The 24,044-nt window shown below is 47.6% G+C and overlaps 1 protein-coding gene across 3 annotated transcripts in view; it reads right to left on the reverse strand.

Moving 5' to 3' along the window:
* Positions 1-24,044, reverse strand: part of MSI2 (musashi RNA binding protein 2) — a 496,891-nt gene that overhangs the window by 166,588 nt on the left and 306,259 nt on the right. The gene's annotated exons all lie outside the window — the stretch shown is intronic.

Consider the following 24,044-nt stretch of genomic DNA (forward strand, 5'->3'; position numbering starts at 1 on the left):
CCCCCCCCCCCCCGCCCCAGATTTCAGTGGAAGGGCTCAGGATACTGGAAGTACCCCACCCCCAAGAGTTCAATGGAGGGGCTCAGGGCCCTGAAAGTCTTTTCACCCACCCCATCCAGAGTTCAGTGGAGAGGCTCAGCACATTACAAGTCTTCCTCCACCAGCCCCACCACACCTAGAAAATATTTAAAAAGAGCAAAATTTCCCCCCACAGACTACAAGGGAAGCCAGCTGGCGAGGCAAGTTATGAAGATGTCATTATGCAATGGACCGCTTCCATGGACCATAATAGGTTTTCACATTTGCTGCTGGACCAAGAGATACCAAACAGCAATTTTAAACTATCTCCTCTGTTGTCCCATCGCTCGTCTTCCAGAATCACACGTGTTTCTACTTTAAAATCCGTTAATACAGTGTATTCAGAACACAAATCCAGATGGTTGAGGGGCTCTCAGAAAACCCGCGGCATTTTGCAGAATTGATTTTACAACTCCACCTTTTCGTCCTCCCAGCAACCAGTCACACACAGCTAAGGAGATACACTGAAAAGGTGGACAGGCCCAGGTCTGAGCTGCCTGCTGGCTCCTGCTTTATAAAGTCCTACCTCTGCAGGGACATGGTGCACCCGTGGAGATGCTGACTGACCACTGGGCTACTGTGGCCAAACTTTCCAGATGGCCACCAGGGCTTCGGGACCTTCAGGAGACATGGGCTGGCACCAAGCAGATGCAGGAAAGGTGCACCTGGATTGAGCTGCCCGAAGAGCAGGGGCAGGAACAAAGCCAGGGGTTCAGGGGCAGGTATCATTTGGGCTGCACGGTCAACCCCTCTTTGCTCACAACTCTGTGACAGATACAGGCCTCCCACCCCATTTCCACTGAGTTGCCTCCTTTTGTGGGATGCTCCCAAGAATGCCACAGCCCATTACTTGGCAGATTAAAAAAAAACAAAAACGAGATGTCATTGAGTTGACACTGACTCATGGTATCCCATGTGCGTCAGAGCAGAACTGTGCTCCACAGGGTTTTCAAGGGCTGATTTTTTGGAAACAGACTGCCAGGCCTTTCCTCCCAGATGGGTGGACTCAAACTACCAACCTTTGGTCAGCAGCCAAGCACGTTAACCATTTGCACCAGCCAGGGGCTCCGCTGGGCAGATCAGGCAACCAAAACCCACCTGCAAGGCCAGCTACATCAATGATAGCCACCACCTTTACTGATGACAGTGCAGTTGGTCCCACACAGTCCCTTTGGTTTCCTTTATCCTGGCTGTCGACCTTGCCAGTGGCACTCATTGGTCTTACATATGTACCACTGGGGTTACCTATGGCTACGGACAGGGCTGAGATAAGCCCTGGAGGCAGGATCCAGAAATACCCTGCCACCTGTGTGTGTCATCATCCTCCACCGAGACCTGCCCCTTCCAGCCAATCCCCAACCTGGGAAAGCCTGTGTAAACAGGGCTGTAGCCAGTCTGGGAGGCGAGTCTGGGGAAATGACCTCATCCTCAAGGGAGAAGGGTGGAGGTGAGGGGAGGATAAAAACTACATCAGGGCTCGTCTTCTTTTGCACAGCCATGCCTCTTGTTTCCTCAGCTGTACTTCCCAAACGTGGTCCTCATGTGAGTGACCTGCAGCCACAAACTTTTCCACAAAGGTAGTTAGAGCAGGTGACATCCCATTGTGTAGCTCTGCTGATGGACGTGTCTGTTTTGGACAGTAAATAATGTTCCTTTTGTGGTATTGATTGACAGAATGGGTATGAATTAAAACGATGTCAAACAACCTTGAGCTCTTGATCCACATGAGGCAAATGAAGAAGTGCCTGGAGGGTCCTATAAATCAGAAACCCCCAAAGAGACAGGAATCCAGTGGGCTTGCCTTTGCTGGAGGCAGGGTTAGCGGTTTAGAATTGGCAGAAGGCTGGTCTGGGTTCCAGAAAAGTCAGGCGGAAGGAGCAAGTGACTTAGACGGGTGGCTTTCTGTGGTTATGGCCCCAGGAAAGATGGCTCAAGCCAGCAAGGGCCACATTCCCACCTCCACACAACAGTGGGTCTCATGGGAAGGCTGGGGGGGGTCTCCAAGCTCTCAAAGGTTTGGGGGGAGGTGCAAACACTCCTGCCCCAACCCACTTTCTCCAGGACACGGGGCCCTAAGAGTAGAGCCCAAAAGGGGAAAGGACAATCTTTGCTATTTGTTGGAAAGACACTATTTATAGCTCTGATCGTTAACTGCCTTTTTAAAAAGACTGTTCTGGGGCCATTTTTAGAGCGCCCGTCTTCCCTCAGATGGCTGCGTGGTGACTAGAAACGGCAGTGTTGAAGAGTGTAATTACAGAGGCACACAACAAAGCCGAGACCACGACTGCGAGGCGGCGCGGAGTTTCTCTCCATAATCTAAGCATGTCCTTTTCCCCAGAGCCTTTATTTAAATATTTTGTCAGCTCCCCATGCCAGCAGCAGGCAAGCTCCACCCCTGAACATTCTCAGAAAATGGGGAGCGGGAAGGGGGTACTATGAGAAATGCCACTCCCCTTCCCTCAGTCTTCTTGACAAAATAAATCATGAAACCCAAAAAGTGGGGAGGGTGGAAGGCTAAGCCAGACGCAGTCCTGGAGGATACTACGGCTCTAGGAGATGGCGCTTTCTGGACCGCTGACAATCCGCTGACTTTGCTGTCTTGGGTTATGGGCCTGAACATTTAGAAGAAATACTCAGTGCCCAGGAAAAACAGCTCTGCTGTTTCACCCCATTAACGCAGAACAAGATTGATGTTGCTTCTCCCTCATCAACGGCGTTTCGGAATCAGGGACTCTGCATTCCCAAGAGACACCCTGTATCTCCTCGGCTCCCCTGGAGCCACTGCAAAGTCCGAGCTTGCAGTGGGAGCACCAAGCCCAGGGCTGCAGGGACCAGCTGAAGATCCCGTGAGCTGGTTCCTCGGCCACAGGCCCTCCTGTCTGGGTTCTCCTTTGGCTAACAGGGGGCAGAAAGTGACCTGAAAGTGAGCTGGGTGTTGCTGGTGTTATCAAATTCATTCCAAAGGAGTTATTCATTAGAGTCAGGAAGGGGAAGGAAATGTGGGCTTCGCCCTGAGGGCAGATGCCTTAAAGATTCCATCATGAAGTCTTGGGAAAAGTCTCCAGCTCCAGTCCTGTAGCACTCTTGGCTTTATCTTATCCCACAAGATGTAGTGTAATCGAGCTCCGAGATAAACTGGGAAGAATAAGCTGGGGGCAACTCCTTCTCCCTCTCTGGAGGGAGCCTCCCGCAGAGACACAAGTTCCCCTGGGCTCCCCCTGCCTAAGTCAACCTATAGCCAACATGGAAGGCCCACCCAGCCCAGCTTCACCCACGACTGTGGGAGTCTCCCCAGAGCTGGGATTCAGCTGGCATACCCTTTAATGAACACTGATTAGAGCCTTGGAAACCCTATGGGGCAGTTCTACTCTGTCCTATAGGGTTGCTATGAGTCAGAATTGACTCGATGGCACACAACAATTTATCCAAATAGTGGGCCGCATACGACACTTACAGAACCATCTTGGACAAGTCCCTGCACCATCTCAAGCCTTAGTCTATCCATCAATGAAACAGCCATACACCCGTTCTAAAAGGCGGCCATGATAATGTACACTGCTGTTGTTTTGTCAGCTGCTGTGGAGTCGCCCCCGACTCAGGGAGACCCCACGTACAACAGAACAAAACACTGCCTGGTCCTGCGCCATCCCCATGATGGGTTGCAGAGCGGACTACTGTGATCCATAACAGTTTTCATTTTTTGAAAGCAGATGCCAGGCCTTTCTTCCTAGTCCGTCTCAGTCTCTGAACTGAGAGACTTAACTGAAACCTGCTCAGTCCTGTAGCAACGTGGAAGCATCCCCTGACAGACGAGTGGTACCTGTGTTGTGGTGCACTGGCCAGGAATCGAACCTGGGACTCCCGCATGGAAGGTGAGAATTTTACCACTGAATCAGCAATGCCTCACACAATGTACATTATTGAACACTAAGGGCCAGGCAGTGTGCACATATTAATTTGGTAGGGTAACTCTGGAAGATAATTTAATCTCTTTTTCCCTTTATAGTACTACTGAGAGGTCCTCAAGCTATCAAAACCGGACAGGTGAAAGGACTTTGTAGATGGTAAGACACCTTAAAGATATGAGCTAAAGAAATAAAAACAAAGCCCGGAATACAATGGTGTGAACCTACTCACAGGACCACATGCCTCTGCGTAGCTTTTCTCCCTGTAGTGAGCGCCAGCAACAGGCTGCCAGCCAACATGTCCACTTGGGAAATCAATCCTATGACCTTTGCCCCAGGAGGACCACATGAGCTCTAACTGACTCAAGTGACCAGCAGGCTGTGATGTTACATGACGCTTGACCTCCCTCCCAATACCCGCAGACCGATGTGTGAGGATGATGTGGTCTGCTTCACAGCCCCGCATCCTCCGTCTGTCCACCTCACGGAAGATGTATTCTTGCATTTCTAACTGATGTCTCAGGCAAATAATTAGATGTCCCTACTCCAACATTACATTACAACTTCCCTGCAGATCCCGGAGGAAGGGGAAATGAGTTACTGCGAGCAAACCAAGCTAAATACAGTTGGTAATTGAAAAAGTGGCCAAGGAAATCAGGAGGGGGAAAAAGCAAGCAAGCCAGCCCTAAACGGATTATCAATCATTTCCTTTTAGGGCAAGCTCCACTGCAACTTAATCAATTGCTATTGCTTCCCAAATTCAATAGGAAAACTGATACGGTGGGGAAGGAGGAGGAAAAACCGTTAAATGTTTACCATCACCTTCTTGATGGATACTGGACAGCATCTTACATTCAATTCCAATCCAGTTCCAAGTTTATCAGCATAAAAGAAATTTACAAGCAGCAAAACTCAGAGAATGTGTTACCATCACTACCAAGAGTACGAAGTATCTAAGGCAGGGTCTCCAGGCTATACTGGGACCTGGGCTGTAACTGTCACAACAGGAAGCGGTGGGTCTGAGGCTAGGCAGCCTGGCCTGGATGCAGAGAGAGAGGGATTCCTGGCTAGACTTAGAGATTCCAGTGGTGTGACCTTGGGCAAGTCACTTGACCTCCAGAAGCCACAGTGTCTATTACCATAGCAATCTAGCGAAGATAAACACTGTCATTCTTGCAGTTAACAAACACTTATCAAGTACCTATTATGTCGTAGGAGTCCCTGGGTGGTGCAAACGGTTAAGCGCTCAGCTGCTAACCCAAAAGTTGGAGGTTTGGCTCTACCCAGAGGTACCTCAGAAGAAAGCCTGGTGATCTACTTCCAAAAGGTCACAGCCATTAAAAACCCTATGAAGCGCAGTTTTATCTGAAACACATGGGGTCACCAGGAGTTGGAATCAACTTGATAGTAACTGGTTTGACAACAGGCACTGGGGACACCAAGATGAACAGGACATGGTCACCTACTATTAATGTCCTCATAGTTACTCGAGGGTCAGAATGAGCAAAGAACCGAGGCATGCTCAGAGGGTTCAGGAAGGAGGAAGGGACAGCCGTCTAGACTGGGGTGGGTCTATGCCGAGTCCTAGAGGCCCTCAGGAGTCAGTCAAAGGACAGGTGGATGGGATTAATACAGGCGGCAGCTGAGAGAGAACCAGGTGGTCAAGAACCTCCTTGGGCACAGGAGACCCTGAGCAGGCAGCCAGGTGGAGGAGGGAGTGAAGAGGTGGGCAGGGCTGGATCCAGCAGAACCTTGGAGGTCACATGAAGGCACATGGGTGGGAAGCCTCTAGGCCTGGCATGATCAGAATCACAGCTCAGGAAGATCCCTCTGGAGGGGAATGGATGAAAGAGGAGCAAGCCTGGAGGCAGGAGATCCCTCCAAGAGGTGCTATAGCTGCCAGGGAGAGTTGTGGCAGGGGCCTAAAAGAGGCATGACGGGGATGCAGAGGGCAGGGCAATCCAGAGCCAGCCTGTATAGACCAGACCCTGCTGGATGTGCAGGAGAAGGGGGACAGGATGAGGCCCCAGGATGCCTTGAGCAGCTGGTGTCATTCACCAGGAGAGGGCCACAAGTCAGTGGGGCCTCCCTAGTGACCCCACCCTGCCTGCCCACACTGCCCTGCTTCTCCCCTGCTGTCCACAGGACTTTAACACACAGACAGAAGCATAAGCCTTTCCAACTTGCTCAGCAGTTGTGCCTAATCCAGTGGAGGGAGGGAATATGAGATCAGAGTCCCAGGCTCACTGGGAAGTCTCAGCATGTTTGGGCAGAAGATCCCAGCAGGGGCCGCAGGAGCTGCTCAGGACTCAAATGAAAATGACAGCGACAGGAGGGGAAGATTTCCTGTAAGTCTAAAACGGCATGGTCCAGGGGTAACAGCTCAAGCTTTCCAACCGTTGTAGCCTGGGTTCAAATCTCAGCTCTGCCACTTGCTCTCTGCGTCCCCACGGACTAAGTTCCTTAATCTTTGCTTCTTCATCTGAACAGCAGGCACAATAACAGCTACCCGGCACCAGGCTGGACTGAAGGTGCAGTGAGATAAGCAACGGAAGTGCTCAGCCCAGTCCCCAGCCATTGTTGTTGCTGTTAGCTGCCACGGAGTTGGTCCTTGACTCATGGCAACCCCACGCACAACGGAAAGACAGGCTGCACCAGCTCCACACTCGGTTGCAGATTGGACCACAGGGCTTTCATTAGCTGATTTTTAGAAGTAGATTGCCAGGCCTTTCTGGTAGTCCATCTTAGCATGGAAACGCTGCTGAAACCTGTTCAGCATCAGAGCAACACACTAGCCTCCATTGATAGATGTGGGGGGGTGGCTGTGCATAAGGTGCCTCGGCTAAGGATCGAACCTGGGCCTCCTTCATGGAAGGTGAGAATTTTACCACTGAACCACCAAAGTCCTCGTCCCTAGACATAGGGAGCACTTGCTGATAAGAGTTAGCTGTTGTTGTCCTTAACAGCAATAACACCCCAGAGGTAAGAAAGGTGTAGAACATTCCCTCATGCCTTTCAACACCAAGGAGGCAGGAAATAGAGCTTTTTAACACTTTGCAACCATGCGAACACACACAGTGACTACTTGCTGAGAAGAAGGAGAAAAGAGGAAGGAAAAGCTCGAAGGTGTCTCAGGACACACACCCCAGCCTCACCGGGGCCACTGGCGACAGATGCTGGCGGCTCTCAGTGATTATGCTGTTGGTTGTACTTGATGGCGGCCGACTCCGCAAGCAACGAGGCACTCTCTAATGCTCCATAAAACTATAAATTTACTTTGAGAGCGCCAAGTCTAATTACCTCGCCAAGACTCTCTGCATTTTTAAGAACCATTTTTTTCCCTCCCTCCTTAAACTCTTAATCATAAGGACTCTTGTTAGCAATACTCCGCGACCGGCTTGTTTCGCCTGTTGCCGTGGCAACAAAGCAGTGTTTACCAGCCTTTCCAAGCTGGTACATCTTTATTAGCACCCGGATCCCATGAGGAGCAGGAAGCAGTGCAGAGGTTTAAAGAGCATTAATCCCCTTAAGCTTTGCAAACCTCTCTAGTTAGGGAGCACACGATGGGGGGGGGGGGGAACTGAGGTCTCTGCCATCTTCAGAGCCCTCCTAGAATCGTTAAGCCGACATGAAGCACCAGACTGAAAAAAACAAAACAAAACTTATCTCTGGAGCTTCACTTTAAATTTCTCCTCCGCTTGAAAAAGACAAACTTGTGGTTGCCTTTGCTTCACAAGAAAAGTCTGCCATCCATCCATCACAGACAGGCTGCCGGCTGCTGCCTCCATGCCTCTCTGGCCACGCTGCTCTCTCCCAATAAACACAGGACTTTCAAAACCTGTTATTTCTCGGCCAGGAGGGACAGCCATAAAGGCTCACAGACTGGGCTACCCGAGCACCCTCATCTGCCTCTCTCCGATGAGGACTCACAGATCATCCGGAGCCGATACATGTCCAGTGTGTCTCAAAAACCATCTCTCAGCCTCAGCCTGCCTAGGAAGGTTTTTTTTCCCCAAACCTTAGCACGGGGGCAGAAGTGGGAAAGGCGGGGACAAGAAAGGGTTTCTTTGCATGATGATTTAAAAGCAGTTCAATGTCCCATTCCTCCTCCTACCAAATAAATGTCTCTTTCGTCTTTCATCCCAGCCTAGAAAATCAAAACCCAGCTAAAGGTCCATGAAGACCTGTGGCTGAATTTTGAGAAACTGAACAAGTGAAAGGTGATACAATATTCATTTTGGCTTCCCAAGCAGCTTTCAACCGAGTAATTTCCAGCTGGCCAAGCCTTGGTATCCTCCATGGCCCCTCGTTCAGCCCTCCGTGGCCAGCAGTCCAGTTCAATCAGGGCTGCTCAACTGAAGCTCAGGAGCCATTAACAGCTGGGCCTTATGGGGCCACATGCTGGAGGGTGTGTGTGGACACAGACAGTGAAGGGCTTCATTTCCAACCTGGCAATTTTTGATCTCACTTTTGAACATACCAGACATGTACCATTATTCTCAGTAATGTTCAAAATTCTTTAAACAACAAAAAATGTTTTAAAGTTATTTGGATTCCCCCCTTTTTTTTCTTGTTTAGGGTGGGGTGAAGAGTTCATTCAAAGACTAGTATCAGCCTCTCAAAAGAGAAGACTCTCCAGCCCATCAGCACTAACTCAGGACTGTTTGGTCCCGTGACTCTACAAATTCGAGGTGGCTCAGCAGTCATGGAATTCCTGAGTTATTAATATTGATGTTCCCATCTATCTTCTAAAAAGTATTTGAGGCGGTGCAGTAGTTAAGCACTCAGCTGCTAACCAAAAGGTCAGAGGTTCGAATCCACCAGCTACTCCAAGGGAGAAAGATGTCACAGTCTGCTCCTGTGAAGATTTACAGCCTTGGAAACTCTGTGGGCTGTTCTGCTCTGGATCACCACGAGTTGGGATCGACTCTACAGCAACGGGTTTTGGTTTTGGTGGGATCGTGCTCCAGCATGTATGAAACTGGATAATAAAAATATGAATCAAAACTGTAAAAGGTCGGCATTCACAGAAAGAAGAGAGCAACAGTCACCCACGGCAGGGGCTCACTATGGCTGGGGAGGAAGAGGAGAAATGGGAGGGTGATGCTCAGGGGGCCAGAGAATCTGAAAGCCAGTGATTGTTTCTGGGTGTGGAAAAAGTGAAAACACCTAGTTTCTCTATGAACCAAAGGAAATACCGGAGATGGTCTAACCTAGGGAGCTGTAATTGGGCAATAGGGGGCAAAACAGACACATAAGGCCAGGAAAGCCCAGCAAAGTCCCATAAGCCAACTCTTCTGGAGATGTAGGCAAGGCCAAACTGGTGACACCTAGTGTTTGGCCCTGTTACTTCAGGCCAAGCCTAGGGAGCACCAAATGACAGACAGAAGACCAGGGCGTAGATGCAGCAGGGTACTGAGCTGGGGGGTCGGGATGGGGGGTGTTGGTTGGCCTCTGTGCTCAAAAGACAACAAGCAGGCAGAAAGCTAAGCCCAGCTTCCCAGGACCCTCTCAGAAAGGGAGTTAGGAATTACAGACCAGTGAACATGTCTGAACTTTTATTACACTGCTGAAACTCCCCACTCCATGGTTATGTGCATTACTCTGTGGCATTGGCAATAAAACCTCATGACCAGAAGGTACGAGTACTAGTGTGAGTGTCCATTGAGGAAGTGGGGGTACAGCTCCCCCATGTGTAGCCAGTCCTGGGGTGGCATGGGGAAAGACCTGATGAAGGTCACAGGCCTGGGTCCTTGGGCCCAGGACTCAGGGCTCTCCGTCCACAGCATTTTCCATTATGGCACAACCTCTCCATACAGCGAGTAGAGGAGTCAACCCTTCTAGAAGCTAAAGGATCTAAACAAAGTCAGGTTGTTGGTCTGGTCTGGGGGCCACAGCCAAATGGTGAAAGCCACCTCCCAGCCAACCCTTGCCCCCAGCAGTGGACACCAGCGTTTCCATCTACTGTCCCTTTAAATCCTTTCATTTCCACCTTCGGAGCCCAGTGAGAAGCCTCTCAAGCAAAGGCCAAATGGGAAATGTCTTGCTATTAACCTCAAAACCAGCACTTGGAAGCTTAAGATTTCAGCAGTGGGCGGGAGGAAGGCTTGAGAATGCACTTGTGTGTACATGAGTGACCCATGGGTGCACTGGGGGATAGACTTTAAGCAGCAACCAGCTTGCTTCATGCACCTGATTTCTACCCTTGGCTGAACACCAATTTCCAATCCAATTGCCACCTCATCCCAGTCTACAGCCAATATGCCTTCTCCACCCACCTGAACATCGCTGCTCCTCACCCAGGCCTCTGCCCTCCCCATCAGGAACCAGGAGGCTCACACCAGGGTAAGAGTCAGTGCTCGAGCTGATTCTCTAGCCAAGCGAGGCTGATGAGGGCCTGCCTCTCAATCAGCAGACAAATTAGCAGGAAGAATTCAGGATGTGGCTGGGACAGGAAAGGTGAAGCCTTATATACTCAGGTTCAGCCTCAAATAAGAGTCTGAGAGATAATACTGCTCCCTGTGCCCCCAGACCCGTTTTCATACAGGCACCGAAATAAGGGGACTTTCATTCTTCTCAATTCATGGCCTAATTGAGGAAGCCCGTGGTGCCCCACAGAAGTAAGCCATTATGTGAGTTCCAAGCCGCTGTGAATAAACTCACAAAAAATCCTTCAAAAAAAAATCACAGGGAGAAGGTCATTCATGTGAATAATAACCATTCTTTCTCTTTAATCAGTATAATAAACAAATTTTAATTATATCTCCCAAGACCACCCCCTTCCCACCCCATCAATTCCTACTCTTTGGTTTAATAGAAAAATGGCTCCTAAAAAACTCTCCTGTGAGGTGAGGCTGTGGGTGGAAGACGCCAGCACAATACACTCATTCAAAACAGACTGAAGTGTGGATTTAATCAAGCAAGAGACGGAGGGGGTTTGTGTGTAGATCTTGGATGTGCAAACTGTCTGATCCTGCTCTGAGTTTTCCTAAGAAAAGGAAACATGTCCTGAATCTCCTCCCTTACCCAAGTTAAAGTTTTCTAAAAATTCCCAGTCAGGTTTCAAATATAATCAGATAAAGAGATAAAGACAAGGGGAGAGAGAGGTACTAGGAAGAAAGGACAGAGAATCAATTTGGATTTCTGCCTAACTTTTGATTTGGTCCCAAAAATTCCTTTTAGAAAAGAAAAGGTAAAAAGAGACCCCCAAATTTTTTTTCCTAGAAAAGAGAGAAAAACAGACATCGTGTTCCTTCCCCATGACCCAAAAAAATCCAAACCTTGCTATTTTAAACAACGAAAAGCACAGTGTGTGAGGAACAGCTTGCATACAGCTGAAGCCGGCATTATTTATCTCAGGTTTCCTATACGAACTCAACTTTTACTTCTTAAGCACTTTTACAACAAACAACAAGAAAAAAAGTAAAGGCCCAAAGCGTTGCAAATCAAGGAGATCTGTGCTCGAATTGATCCTGAAGGTCACCCAGGACAATCTCCCCCTGGGCTGGCCTTGAGGCCTGTGGCTTCCCATAGCCCTGCTGCCAGGCAGAAGCACCCAAATCCCAGCTTTAAAACACACTTTTGCAGACCCCCTCCTCTGCACAGGTAGTGCTTACAAGCAGCATCTGTCTGTGGCGTTTACTCTCAATCCTGCTGAGTTTTTTCCTAGTTGGCTCAGAAAAGATAACTGAGGCAGGGGTGGGAGCGAGGCAGGGAGAAGAGGTCTTGTGGCTTCTCATTTGGAGTGACCATGGAGAGTGAAGAAGCTTCTCCTGCTTCAGTGTAAACCAAATGTGTTGATGTCAGGCAAAGGTCTCAACTAAGGGACAGTCTCCAACTCTCACTTTAAGCCCCTTTCTCCACTCAGCAGGCAGGGCCTTGGGCATCAGCTAAAACACTTCTGCCTACTGCTGATGCCTTGCTCCCAAACGGCATTCCTGGCTTCAAATCCCCGTCTCCACCTCACACTGGCTGCATGACCTCAGTCGAGTTACTTAACCTCCCTGAGTATCAATCACTTAGCAGGTAAATTTAATGAGAAAATGCTGGCAGAAGCCTCAGCAGTGCCTAACAATGACTATTACCCGTTCACTCAATGTAAAAATAGCATTTACCCAGCCCTTAATGGTTAAAGGTGAATGGTTTTACCGCTGAGGATAGGGGTGGAGGTGAAGGACAAAGGGCCCTGCCCGGCACTGTGTAATCATAGCCACTTGTTGCAAAAAGGGAGACGGGCTTGTCTTCTTACCTCATAACTCCTCCAGGGTAGGGACCAGGTGCTCATAACTGGCCAAGTCTTCGATTAGACACTACGTACTCTTTCACACGCTTTCCTTGGAAAAGTCAAAAGCCTGGGGGCTGTGCGAGGGCAGGCAACTTCCAGGGCTACAGACAGTAACTACTATGAAGTCCAAGGACTGCTGCGGTGGGAGGCGACCTTTCTTTTTTGTTTAAGGAACAGTGAGAAGAAAGAGGGGTGAAGAGGTGAACACACACAAAAACTGCTGAGTGCCTCCATGCTTCTCATTAAAAGCAACTCTTCCCTCGGGGTTCCCTCAGGTGAAGCAAATGGTCATCTGACCCAGGAAACTCAGGCCTCTGCTTCGTGCTGAATTGGAGTTTGAGGCTCATCACTCCCCCATCCCCCATACCGCACCAACTCACCACTTCCCACGCCGAAACTTACTCAGCCCTAGTGTTTACAGCTCACTACACCACAAATCTTTATTTCCCGTCACCCACTGGCCCTAGCTGTCCCCACTCCCTGTTTCTCCTAGACAAGTTAATAAGATGGAAGGCTCCCTAGAGGCCCGAGTCGGCGAACATTATCACTTGGAAGCAAGGCAGAAATCCTGACACACCGGAAATGACTTCAAGCCTATTAACTACCCTTTCTTCTTTGGCAGATCTGTTGAAAGAAAGCTTGACAAATTGAAAGGAAGGTTAGTACTGCCTCTCTGCCCCAGTTAAGCCCCCACACCCACCCGACAACAAAAATCTGATTTCTGCTTATTTTTTTACCAATTCATTTGTCAGAGCTGCAGCCACCCCAGGGAGCCCCACCTATGATTGGCACGGTTGGGGACACAAAGAGTGAGCCCCGCCTTACAGGCCAAGCCATTTAATCTGAGAGCCCCTGGGGGCTGGGGGAAGCAGGGAGTGATCAGAGCCAGAGCACCCAGCGTGTGTCTTCCTAGGACATTCCTGGTGAACGCAGGCCCCTCTACACACACTGTGAAGTGTCAAGCACTGTCAAGTCAACCACTAGAGAACAGCCTCGTAGTCTCTCCCCCATCAGGGGCAACTGCAATGACAGCCCCGCCCAGGCATGTCCCATGCTTTGTCTCCTGGATGCAACATCTTTCACGCAACCCTCTGGATGAATCGAAACCAAAAAAGCACAGGGGAACTCTTAATGATGCAAAAACGGGAGGTGTCTGGGGACCAACCACTCCATCTCTTAAGTTTCACTGTCTGCCACACTGACAAATAAAATCTACTCAGGGTTCCCCTGAAACAACCCCTTCCTTAATGAGGTTTATGTAAAAAAAGATTGGGTATGTTGTTTGCATTCTCCAGAGACATGTGTTTTTTGGTACTTTTTTTGTATATCCGTCTACTCAACATAGCCAATTGGATTCCAATAGGAAATTCAAGCAGGACAACTGATTCTCTTCCTAAACTGTGTTCCCCTCCACCAAACTGGCCCCTGTGTTATTAGATGGCACCACTAACCCCTCAGCTGCTCAATCTGAGAACCCAGAGTCAGCCCTAATTCTCTTTTCATAAACCAATCCATCAGAAGAGGGCATTGGTGGTTTGATGGTAGAACTCCTGCCTTCCATGTCAGAGACCCAGGTTCAATTCCTGACGAATACACCTCATGTGCAGCCACCACCCAACTGTCAGTGGAGGCTTGTGTGTTGCTAGGATGCTGAATAGGTTTCAGCAGAGCTGCTAGACTAAGAGACTAGGAAGAAAGGCCTGACGATGTTTTCAGCCAGTGAAAACCCTACGGATCACAACTGTCTGATCCACAACTGATCATGAGGATGGTACAAGAGCAAGTAACGTTTCCTTCCATCGTGCATAGGGTTGCCATGAATCGGGGCCGATTCAACAGCAGCTAATAACAACAACAGTTCCCTGCTGTATTGCTAGAACTAGAAGTGTCTGGAACACAGATGAAGCGCAATACACAGCAGCTGTGTGACTACGGCATGAAGCTCAAGAGCCTCAAGCCACAGGGTGCTCCTCCACTGATACAGTAGGGTTCACCCTGTCTCATAGGTAGAGGCAGCATCTGTTGCCCAGGGTAACCCATAGAGAACAAGCAGATGGCTCAGAGCAACCCATTCCCCACTCCCAGATATACCAATGACTTCAAGCCAGGATCAATCCATCGCCTGACCATCAGTAGCAATATGGGAGAGGGAGGCCTTTATCACTATTGTCTCCTGCAGGTTCCACGGACTTCCTCGGGCATTCTGGATTTGAATCCCAATGCCTGAGTTTGACAAAGACAAGGCCACCCACCAGGGCCCTATTTAACTGGTGCGTTTCCACCATATCGCATTTTAAACTCTAACAAAATCTTTAAGCCATTACCCAGGAAATCATCATTAAATCATTTGTTCATTTTTATTAGCGTCGCTGTAATTAAAGAGAATCATATTTCAGAAATCTTCAGCTGCACTTAACAAAACCCACCCTCCAACCAATCAATTAGTATTACAATAACCGCGTTCCCTTGTTGCCGCTGCTATTAGCATTTTGATTGAATGTCTGTTGAAAAGTGACTGGTAACAGAAGATTGTGTTCAGAAAGTAATGTTTCTTTATTCGTTACCACCGAACCTTGTCTGCTTGTCTCCAGTCTCAACTCAAAAGAGACAAGACAGTTTCCAAAAGCAGTCATTTTGGTAGCGATTATATTTTCATGAGGTGGGTGATAAATTGGGCATAATCGTCCCAGAATCACCAGCTACACACAGGGGCCTCCCGCTGGCTGCAACCTCAGCACCAAGCAGCTGCACCTCGGCTGTCAGAGCATGATGGGGAGCCCCCCCCACCTTCCTGATCATCTAGGACCATAAACACCAGGTCCTCACAAATGGCACTTCAGACGACACAACTAGAATAATGCCTACGCCAGATAAGCCGGTGGCACTGTTATTCCCATGAAAGAGCATCATTATTCCACACCCCCTTCTCTGCCAGGCACTTCAGAAACCTGTTATTCTAACATTCAGAGTTAAGTTCTCCAGTCGTCATAATAATAATGAAAGCACCAGTCAGTACAGAGATGGGTTAACGAGCTCCATTATGGGGAGAGAATGGCTGTCTTCTCTGAGTCACAGGAATTAAAGACAAGAGTTCATTAAATGACTATATTAGAATTTAAATGCTGCTTCAGATAGCTCTATTTACGGATGCCCCCCATCACTGACGCCCTTTGTGGAGAAATGGAGATCTCCAGACACACAACATAGCCAAAGTTTCAATTCTGGCACACACTTTTACTCTAGCGAGTCAGCCATCCTTGATGCCACCACTAAAGGAGCTTCTGCTTTGACTTGTCTTGAACAGAATGGATAGGGGATTGGGGGTGATGACAGATGGGAAGGGCGGGTGCTCCAGGCTATAAATAGGATTGTTGTTGTTGTTCGATGCCATTGAGTCGTGAGTCGATTCTGACTCATGGTGACCCCATGTGACAAAGCAGAACTGACTCACAGGGTTTCCTAGATTGTAATCTTTACAGCAGCAGATAGCCAGGTCTTTCTCCCTCGGAGCCACGGGGTAGGTTCGAACCTTTCCTTCAGCAACCAAGCACTTAACTTTTGCTCCATCAGGACTCCTTACAAACATGATAGATAGGTGGTTAAATTCCATCCATCCATCCATTCCTGTAGGGTCTCTATGAGTAAGAATTGACTCGACAGCAATGGGTTTGGTTTTGGGATCCATCGCGAGGCATACTCACTGGGTTTCACCTTCACTGTACGAAATGAAGATAACTTTTTGCCTAATGAACATTTCACTGTCGCATTCACCCACTCCCCACCCCATGGCTCAGTACGCAATAGTCAGGGGCGTTGAAAAGGCTGTATTAGTGCTCCGCTTAAAAAATAATAAAAGGCTTCTACAGTTCAGAAAAAAAAAAAATAGTGCTATACGGTTCCTTTAAAATCCTTCCTTTCTCTACATTCAGGCTCCCTTTTCTCCCCCCAACTCTTGTTTCTCCCCTGGCTGCCAGCCAGGATTTTATAATAGTGTCAGGTAGCAATTTGATTTTTAAAATGCTCTTATCAAGGATTTAAGGTGAAAGATAAGAACAGCACAGTAAATCATCATAAAGGAGTGCAGTGTGAGGCATAGTATTTTACAAATCAAAACAGTTAACAAAATGAAAAGGCAAGGACAGGGAAACAAAGTGAGTTGAAGCATCATCTGAAAGGGGGAGGGTAGAGGCCAAATTAACCACAAAGATCATTCTCCAGACTTCCAAGCCCCCTTCGGTAATTGCCTTGGCATATTTGCTGAGAATTGCACGCGAAGTCCAATTTCCATTTTAAAATAGGATGTTTTTAGAGGGCGCATACATTGTCAAACCATTACACACACTTAACTGGGGGCTTTCATCGAAGTCATCTGACCTGCAAGCATGTGCTGCTAATATCACTGCTTTATTATTTATCAAATCAATTTCTTCATGGAACGACTAATAACACAACCACAGCTGCTCTCCTCTTCCCACCCCAGCTGCTACCGCCCTGGCAGCAGCGAGATCTGCTAGGCTACCTGAAGTGCCTTACCCCCACATTTGTTAAAGAACCTTATTTAAAAACAAGGCAAAGAGGGGATGAACCCAGGAGGTGCCATTTATGATTCAAACCACTTTGTAGAAGCTGCTATTTATAATCCGTTGCCATCGAGTCAATTCTGACTCACAGTGACCCTACAGGACAGAGCAGAACTGCCCCCTAGGGTTTCCAAGGGGTGGCTGGTGGATTGGAACAGCCAAGCTCTTAACCACTGCGCCACTAAGGGCTCCAGAAGCTGCGTATACTGCCATATTCTTTATTTTGCCAGGGGGTCTAACTGCAATAAAGGAATCACGAAACTAAGATAAAGTAAAATAAAATAGGCACAGGTATCTACTTTTCTATTTTGATCCTTTGTAACGTTTTTGAATAAGACCTGGTGGCACAACAGTTAAGCACTTGGCTGCTAACTGCAAAGGCTGGCGGTTCAAATCCACCCAGCAGCTCCAAGGAAGACAGACCTGGCAATCTGCTCCTGTAAAGATTGCGGCCTATGGGCCAGTTCTACTCTGTTACACAGGGATACTATGAGTAGCAACTGACTGACAGCACCTAACAACAACGTTTTTGACTCTGGTTTATTTTTTAAAACCAACTGAAGGCCACGTTCAATTCAAATGTTACATATAACACACACACACACACCCAACACACCCATCCGGAGCTGTGATGCAACATAAGAATAGCAACAAAGCTTTTAACTTCTGAAAACAAAAGCATGAAGAGGTTGTTTATTCTAACTTTTTATATATGCTCACCAATCTCTTCTGGGGCCTACCTGCAAATTCATAATAAATAGAAACATGCAATTAGATGATTTCGTATTTGCCAAGGAAGTATTCAATTGTCCATTAAAAGCTAGAGTTCTAAAAATACCAAGGGGAAATTATTAGGTATCGTTGACACACGTACCTGTGTTGTAAAACAGGATTTGTACTCTGGGCAAAACACAAAGCCTCTTTTGTAAAGCTTACCTATTTTTTCAAAGGTAAGACAGCATGGGGGAGGGAGCAAATTAAACCATAATTTTCAGACTACGTTTCCTCATTGTCACTCAGAAAAATTGCCAGGGGTTTCCAGAGCAGTTTATACATAAATACCTAGCTGAATCAGGAAATCTCTTTCCAGGGCAAATGAATCAACTTAATTAAAGGAAGACTCAAGATGCCAAGCCTAGTGGTACTGGACGTGGGGAGGAAGTCTAGAAATCTATCTGCAAGTAGTCGAGACCTTTCTACCTGGTCACCGAGAGGGAAGTACAGTTGTTTTTAGATGCCATTGAGTTGATTTTCAACTCACAGCCACCCCATGGGACACAGCAGAACTGCCCCAGAGGGTTTTCTAGGCTATAATCTTTACAGGAGCAAATTGCTAGTTCTTTCTCCCAAGGAGCCGCTGAATGGGTTGGAACCACGAACCTTTCCATTAGCAACGGAGTGGGCTAAAGCACAACTTTATCTCAGCCTACAAGGCAGCTACAGGCTATAGCGCCTACAGAGCCCTGGTGGTGCAGTGGTTAAGTGCTCTGCTGCTAACCAAAAGGTCAGCAGTTCGAATCTACCAGCTGCTCCTTGGAACCCTATGGGGCAGTTCTACTCTGGCCTATGCTGCTGCTATGTTGGAATCAACTGGACGGCAATGAGCCTGGAGTTTTTTTTTCCTAAACAGGGCAGCTACAGCAATATCAAAGTTTTTTTTTTTTTCCTTTTTTGAGAGAGAGAAAGAACTCATTATTTGCCAAGACGAAAGTATAGGGCAAAAGAAGCCTGGATGCTCAGTGAAATGAAAATGGAGACCAAGGTGAGGAGGACATGGATAATTCCTTTTCCAATAGTTCTCTGGCTAAATCCATCCACTTGTCTGCCCACCTACCCTCTCATCAAATATTAATCAAACATCTACTATTCTCTAGCAAAACAGACGGTGCCTTTCTTCAAAGAGGGGGGAGAAGACACATAATTGGATAACCAAACACCCAACAATCACTAAGAACTGACTGATACCATAAGGGAAAGTTACAAGGAGCCATGTGAGTGGCCAACAGACGGCCCAGACTGAGTCTGGAGCTCAGGAGGATTTCCCCAGGGAAGGGACATTTAAGCCGGGCCTGAAAGATGAGTAGGAATTGGCCAGGAGCAGGCTGTTCCTGCAGCATAAGGAACAGTATGCATGGGGCCCCGGTTGGACATTCAGAGAAATGATGAGGAAGGGGTTGGTGTGGCTGCAGGGAGGTGGTCAGAACAGAAGATGGAAAGGAGGCAGGGACAGGCCTCAAGGCTCCTGCAGACCAGAGTCTATGCTTTAGACCCGATACTAAACAGTGATGGGAAGCCGGCAAAGCATTTTTGGTAAGAGTGATTAGATTCATAACCAGCATAACCAAATGGCGGTTATTCATGCCTCCCACTCCCCACATGGACCACGGAGGGTCACACGCCCAAGGGAGGAACCCTGTCCTCCCAGAGCCCATCCGAAGAAGGGGTACCCCTTCACCCTACCGCCGGGGCTGCCAGTCGCGGGTCAGGGTCAAAGACCTGTGCTCCACGTGCAGTCTGCCTGTGTGGGTTTTCCCACTGAAAGGGTCCTTGGAGGTCATCTGACCCAGGCATTCCCAGCCCTGAGTGTACATTAGCATTGCTTGTGGAACTCTGACAACTATCGGTCTCCCTTGATTGCTCAGTGGTGGGACCCAGGCACTGGTATGGTTTAAGAACTCCCCCAGGTGTTTCTAATGCGCAACCAGGGTTGAAAACCGCCAATCTAGTCCCAATCTCTGACACAAAAACAATCATTCATCATATGGAGCATCTAACGCTGGGCTTCGGGGTAACTTATCCAGATCCTTCCTAACCAACCCTGTCTCTAAATGTGGAAACCAAAGTTGACCACACGAGGTGAGCAGCTCTTTGGTTATCAGTAAAATCTAAATTCCAACTGGAGGAGAATAAGAGGAAGAGGTGAACTTTGGGGACAGTCCCTTCTCTGGGTTACTGTGCAGCTGCAAGAGCATGGAGACATATTTATGGCCTAAAGAGATCTGGGGACATTGGAGGTTCAAGGGTAGAACTCTCGCCTTCCACGTGGGAGACCCAGGTTTGATTCCTGGCCAATGCACCTCATGTGCAGCCACCACCCATCTGTCAGTGGAAGCTTGTGTGTTGCTGTGATGCTGAATGAACAGGTTTCAGCGGAGCTTCTACACTAAGACGAACTAGAAGGATGGCCTGGTTATCTACTGCCAAAAATCAGCCAGTGTAAACCCTATGGATCACAACAGTCCGATCCACAACCAATCACGGGGATGGCGCAGGACTGAGCAGTGTTTTATTCCATTGTGCATGGGGTCGCCATGAGTGGGGGGCCAACTTGATGGCAGCTCACAGCAACAACGAGATATTTCTGATGGGTTTCTGCATCCACCCCCATTCCCACTCAGTGGACACAACACAGTAGCTGGGGTGGGGTGAAGTGGGAGGGAGACCAGGGTTGGCGAGAGACACACAAAACAGGGGCCACTGTTTCCTCTGTGTCTATTCTGGGCCCAGAATAGATGATGTCACCTCTAGCAGCAGTGCAAAGCAGAGTCATGAATCATCCATGAAGCAGCCCAACCCTCAGAGATAACAAATCGGATGTCAGCACTGCGTCTACTGCAGATCTGGGGCGGCGGCGACGGCTTCACCCAGGGTGCTGGAACACAGGCACCAACACTGAGAACATCCAGGGAGAAAGAGGCGCTTTCAATGATCTCCTGACATCAAGATGGGGTGGCAAGTTGAGGAAGAGATTTCAAATTTGGAGGAGTGCTCAAAGGCGCACAACTTTGATCACTTTAAAATCATGGCAGTTATTTTTACACACGGCTGGGTTTGCCAGGCAAGAGAAGCACATCCACATGAGTGCCGTAATTATTAATTACTGCCGTGCCCACCGGCGGCCTTACAACCAGATACTTGCAAGGGTTACCATTTTGACCCTCAGCTGCATTAATTTAGCTCAGAAACTCACTCTAGGATTGAATTTGGCAAATGTTCCTGCCTGAAAGGGTTTCTAGCATGACATAAAGAAATCGAGAAGTGTCTTTGGCAGCTTCTGAAGTTCAAGGTTGTCTTGCTATGTTTCCTTTCTTATTTTTTTCCATGGTGGAAGTGGGGACAGGTATGCAAACATGGCAAGATTTGTGTTGCCACACATATATGCACTCCTGATTCTGTCTTTTTCCTTCTTTCCTTCCTTCTTTCTTTTTTGCCTGATTTTTATTTCCCTCAACAGCTGAGCTGAATGAACCAGTTGGAAATACCAAGTTTAGTGAGAGCGGTTTGCATTCTTGGAGCACTGGGGGTTCTGACAACTCCTAAGAGTGTTGGCTATTCCCTGGTTTATAAAGAAATGACTGAGCCCTGAAGGCCACAATTAAAAATTAAACCTTAGAGAGTGTCAAGTGTCTCTGTCTACAAAAATAAAAAAATGAAAAACCTTTAACAGTCTAAAGTCATTGTTTCTGGGCAACTTCAGGGTCTTTGGCATGAGCTAAGTCCAGGATTTGGGGGCTGTGTTTTCAGTGAGGTAAAAAACGTTCTCTAATTTCTCCTACACATCATTTTGCAGAGGGAGCAGCTGTGACATGGATAGGAATGCGCAGAAAGAAAAGGCTATGCTAGGCCAGCTGGACTACAAGTCAACAGCGAGCAAAGGATGACGCCCAACAGAAGGTGCTGCTTTGCCTTCCCTCCATCTTGGGCAACTCGATGTCTGCCAACAGAAGCCTAACCTGGGGGGTTGGGGGTGGGGAGCACAGGTGGGGCACCAATTAGCAGTTCCTCGCTATGAGTCGGAATTCCTCTCCAGGCACCCAACAACATTGGTCATCACCGTTTCCATAGCTAGCTGTGAGAGATCATTCAGCAATTTAACACGAATTGCCCTAGACCGCTATTATCCATAGTTAGGCCCTGTCTGCCAATGGCCCACTCAAGTGTTAACATTTTTCCAAGAGGCAAGCCTAGCCTGCATTCCCCAAGTAGTGGTAATAACAGTATTCTTATTAGTAGTAAAATAACAATAGTTATTATGATAATCATCTCACAGAGACCCTACAGGACAGAGTAGAACTGCCCCATACAGTAGTTCTAAGCTTGTAAATCTTTACAGAAGCAGACCGCCACAGCTTTCTCCTGCAGAGCAGCTGGTGGGTTCAAACCACCAACCTTTCAGTTAGCAGCCAAGTGCTTAATGACTGCACCACTGTGGCTACTTCCTAGAAAGATTTACAGCCTTGGAAACCCTACGGGGCAGTTCTTCTCTGTCCTATAGGGTTGCTATGAGTTGGAATCAACTTAACGGCAATGGGTTTGGTTTTATTATGATAATGATAAAGCTAACATTTACACAGTCTCCCAAGGGTCAGATGCTTCACATAGATTAAACCTTACAAGTCTATGAGTTAATAACACTGACCCCATTTAACTGACGAGAAAACAGAGGTTCAGAGACATTTAATAACATGCCCAAGGTCACACAGCTGGTAAGTGGTAGCGCTGGAATTTGAACCCAGCAGTGTGGCTTTAGACTTAAGCTCTCATGTCTTTGCCTCATGTCCCAGACACCTCAAGAGCTTCATTAACCATGTGTTTGCCTTGACTCATAAGCTATAAGCAACAGGGATGCAGACAGGGAGCTGTATGTGCCAGGTCCCCACATGTTTATTAATCCCAGCTTGGGTTAGGAAAATGCTTTTAGCTTTTTTTTTTTTTTTTTTAAATTTAAAAGCACTTTGAACTCCTAGGAGGCAGGGTGGCTTTGCTTTAAAGGGCCTCCCCTTTTTAACCTCTCTCCCTTCCCATATGGATGAACTCTCAAAAACAAGGTTTGTTTTCAGTTGGGGCCAGTCTGGCTATTCTAATTATAGCACGTTGTCTGGAAGGACAGAATCAACTAAGAAAATCCTCATCCGTCTATCAGACTCTGTTTATGGAAAGAAAAAGACAGAGGAGACTCAAGTGAAGGATCCTCGGCTACATGCAGTCACGTTTTGTTGGCTTGGGGCTCCTCAGTCCCTCTCTGACACGACAGAAAACTCAGACTGGGTAGGGCCCACACCTCATTTAATGAAGTGTCGAGACTCCACACAATGTACGCACGCTTCTAACCCCGAGGACCCATGGACATAACCAACTTTAAAAATAACACGTGTCAGGAACAAGGTAAAAGTGACAACAGTCATTGTGTCAGGGTGCTGGGATTGGGAAGAATTTTTTTCTTTTGAAAATTCTCTTTCACGTTTTATTATTGCTCCATTTACAGTTCACATGGAATCAATTTTTAAAACTTTCACTAAAAAAAGTTTGTATAGGTAATAAATGCACATAGTACAAAATTCAAAACGCAAAAGAGTATACAGTAAAAGGTTTTATCCTATCTCTGAACCTCCAGTCACTTAATCCTCTTCCCTAGAAGCAAGCACTGTTTTTATTTATGTACGTTTGCGCCAGTGAATATATAATAATATGTGTATAAAACATTCCAGTGTTTACTATGACCAGAGACTATTCTCAGCCCTTTATACTAATTAACTGATTTAAGTCAGGCTAATCCATTGTCATCATTCCTACTTTCACAGATGAAGAATCTGAGTCACAGAGAGGTTAAATAACTTGCCCAAGGTCACACAGCAATTAAGTGGCAGAATTTAGATTCAAACACCAGCTGTCTGGCTCTAGAAGTGTGCTCTGAACCACTAGGCCATTCTGCCTCTTTGTTACCAGTTCTGTGGGTTTATTACAGAAATATTTATGTACGTGTAAACATATGCATTATATGTGGAGAGGGGAGGGGGAAAATACCCACCAAATTAAATTCACTGTTTTTGGTTTGTTTGCCTAAAGAAGTTAAACCGATGGACTTAACTAAGGGCGAAGGAAAAGGACTAAGGTCGGTGGAGCGCTCAACAGTTGCATCTCATTTAACTCTCACAGAGGCGGTGCATAACCTCCACAAGTGAGCTAAAATGGAGCTCGGAGCCCTTCAGTAACTTGCCTGAAATGATACCGATGGGAAAGCCAGGATTTGAAACCAAGTATGTCCTCCTATGGAAGGTCCCTGGGTGGTGCAAGTCGTTAAGCACTCAACTACTAACCGAAAGGTTGGTGGTTTGAGCCTACCTAGAGGTCCCTTGGAAGAAAGTCCTGGTGATCTACTTCCAAAAAATCAGTCACTGAAAACCCTATGAAGCACAG

This window comes from Trichechus manatus, unplaced genomic scaffold (genome assembly GCF_000243295.1).
Source record: "Trichechus manatus latirostris isolate Lorelei unplaced genomic scaffold, TriManLat1.0 scaffold00054, whole genome shotgun sequence".
NCBI classification, from domain to species: Eukaryota; Metazoa; Chordata; class Mammalia; order Sirenia; family Trichechidae; genus Trichechus; species Trichechus manatus.